The sequence below is a fragment of the Pseudomyrmex gracilis genome, unplaced genomic scaffold (genome assembly GCF_002006095.1).
Source record: "Pseudomyrmex gracilis isolate BER0280 unplaced genomic scaffold, ASM200609v1 scaffold_1437, whole genome shotgun sequence".
In the NCBI taxonomy this organism is placed as follows: Eukaryota; Metazoa; Arthropoda; class Insecta; order Hymenoptera; family Formicidae; genus Pseudomyrmex; species Pseudomyrmex gracilis.
Window position 1 is genome coordinate 1,193 of NW_018022021.1, and position 3,384 is coordinate 4,576.

General features: G+C 26.2%; 1 long non-coding RNA gene across 1 annotated transcript; it reads left to right on the plus strand.

Annotated features, from left to right (window-relative positions):
• The first annotated feature begins 1,460 nt into the window (after positions 1–1,460).
• Positions 1,461–2,993, plus strand: LOC109862167. Its single transcript, XR_002251091.1, has 6 exons — positions 1,461–1,524; positions 1,647–1,829; positions 1,942–2,207; positions 2,281–2,445; positions 2,520–2,665; positions 2,798–2,993. It is a non-coding gene; the product is annotated as an uncharacterized LOC109862167 (long non-coding RNA).
• Positions 2,994–3,384: the final 391 nt, after the last annotated feature.

Here is a 3,384-nt window from a genome sequence, read left to right on the forward strand (position 1 = left end):
TAATGATTTAATTAAACATTCAAAAACAAACCAAAAACTTACAAAATAAAACCGCATTTAATAATTTATATCGCATGCGAAACAAATTTTTCCTAAATATATTATTACTATTACTTTGATACTAAAACTCAGATCTTCTGCTAATCTATTATACTATTAAAAATACAAAAAAATTTTAAATCCACAAAAAAATTTTAAAAAATAAAAAAAATAAAAAAAAACCACAAAGGAACCAGAATACCGCTACGTCCGCGTCGTTGGTTCCGGGTAACGCGGAAAGCGGTATATCTTTTTCTCATACATTCACGTTAAATTATAATATATGTCTTTTTATATAATCATACATAAGTACAGTTCGGAACAATAACAATTGCTTAACATTGATTAACCACAAATTCACGGCCAGTATTTCATTATTGGAAAAAATAATTGTGCGTTTGTATAGCACACTATAGCACACATCAGATTCTTTTTCCTCTCGCAAGTTTTACTTAACTCTTTTAATACCTTCCCGATTCTTAATACTTTTATTTCTTATCTTCTGCTAATTTCGCGATAATAAGAATCGGCACACATTGCAGGATTGTACGTTACGGGTAACAAATTACGAGAATGTAAAAGTTGGTATTCCTAAAATCTATGTTTTTAATTTCTAATGCACATCGCAAATTAACGATCTGACGACAATTTGTCACTAAGAAAAGTTGTTGCATCTGTCCAGCACAAGTAACACCAATACAAAAATATTACATTTTTTTTACTCCCAGGTGTGTTTTAGTGTTTTAATAGCTTTTTAATCAAAGCTATTCAAAACTTTACAATTATTTACAGGTGTTTGGCAGTTTATCTTTTCTAAAAAAAGTCATTTTACAACACAAGTTATAAAATATTAAGAAATGCTATACAAAATGATGAATTATTCTGATATGTGATGCTGATGGAAGATTTATGTAGCATTAATTTTTTTATCTTTACCAGTGTTTTCACCTCATCGGAATAATATAACAAAAAGTGCTTGACGGCACAACATGGCACAAGTTTGTACTAGTTTGTTAAAAAAAAAAAGAGCTCGATTGCGACAAAGTGCGGGGCTAGGAAATAGTTTGTTTTTTATTATTTTCTCGAATATGGCTCAATATATGACGATTTTACATAATCAATTAAAAAAAAGTACGCATTCTAATATGATAAATGATTCAATATATTTTTTGTTGATTTGAAATACGTTTCTTTGTATGTATTGACTATCTATTATTGTGATTGTTATAACATAAATAATTGTAAAAAAATTAAAAGTAATTTAAAAAATTAAAAAATAATAAAAATTACATGTAGTTAAATTGTCTACTAATCTTAACTTTCTGCATTTTTTATATTTAATCTCTTATTATATTAGAGGAAGACATTGATAAAGAAGCTTTTCTGAACATTAGTGAGACTGAAGTGTCACAAATAATATCAAAAATAGGAGGAATTCGGTACTTTCTTGATAAAAGAAGATTACTTATCGATAGTGTAAAATTGGTAAACTTAAAATTTTAATTTTTGTAGATTTTAATAAACATTTAAAATTATATATATATATTTAAATCAGTTTATTTAAATCTGTGCAAAAATGAATAAAAACTTATTTTGGTTTTTTATAGGAGAAGTCGCATGAAATATCAAATGATAACAGTGAGAATCAATTGGAAGTATTACAATGCCAAAATGAACAATTAACAAACTCCTTTATAGGATTAAAAACAAAGTCTCTTATCAGTAAACATGAGAATACAAAGAATCACATTTAATGCTAAAAGAAATAAGATTATTCAAACTAACCTGCAGTAATGTACAAATTTCGATACATATAATAAATTATTAGTTTTTTAAATAATAAATAAATTTTAAAACACCAAAAAATATTAATTAAGTTATATAAATTGCTTTTTTGTTTAGGAGAATTTGCATAAACTATCAGAAGATGTCAAAGATAATCATATGTATCAAATACACGGCATCAAATGTATCAAATACAGCTAAGCGTGCTTGCAACACACATCTACAATGGTTACGATATAATACATCACCTTGGTCGTCTGTAAAAGAACATTGGGATGGATCACGTGAATTACAGCAAAGTTTTATAAAACAACATACAGGAAGTGTTTATGACATTTTTAATAAATATCTAGTACTCAAACAAAGAACGTGGTTACATGCTTGTACGTGGAATGAAAGATTTTTTATTTTTTTAAGTGTAATATTATATTGATTTATTACTGTTATTTATTTCAGTTGGATAGAGTGATTACAATGCTTTACTTAATGAAAAATCTAACATTTATAACGAGTGGCCTGAACTGTCTGAGAAATTAGAAACTTTACTAGAAAATCGAGTTATAAAAGATAAAACCTTTGCGAAGCAACTGGAAGAGATTCAACTATATGGAAAAGGAAATAGTAATATTATTTAATATAAAAGGAAAAAAATTCACTTAAGAAATATGTACATTATAAGTACTTATGTTGTATAGAACGTAGAGATATTAGAGGTACTGCATTGCTTTCTCTAATACCTGTACTGTGTCCTTCTAATGTGCGATTAAAGATACCAGGAGGAAACAAAATATGGCGACTTACTATAGCTGAATCAGTAGATGCTTTTATTTGTCATATTAAAGTAAGCTATTTTAAATCGATATTTCTGATTAAAGTTTAAAAAAAATCAACTTATATATTTTATCTAAAATCTAACTTAAAATACAATAAACACTAATTATAATCTATAATAATAAAAATTTAAATATTGTAGGTTTCAGGAGATTTTGAAAGAGTAAAACGTCGTAGACAAGAAAAAGCCAATAAACTGAAAGAAACTCTACAATATATATAATTGCAATAGGACCACAACTAACTGCAATTGAAGCATTTTATATTATTATTGATGATGTAATGTACAAAATGGAAAATGTGTTAAAAGCCGTTGACATTTTGTATAAGATTTTTCAAGTTCTCAATGTCAAGTATCCATCTGCCTGTGAACAGGTTTGGTTGTTTATATAAAAATATATTTATGGGCAAACCACAAAATGGGATAAGTATGATAAGTCAGTAATAAATCTAATTGACAAGTTAAAGAATAATTAAGAACAAAATATATAGAAATGTTCTTCATGATATTAATCACTTAGATAAAGGATTTGTTCACAAAAGTAGTACACTACAATGTACAAGTACAATGTTTTGTACTAGACAATTTGATATTAATTTATACATTAATTGATTTTCATTGATTAAGTGAACTCTCCAATTTGTAACTTTGTTTGAGATAACTTTAAAAATTATGTTTATGTAAAATTCTATGATTTTTATTTTACATATAACAACTTTAACTGATTG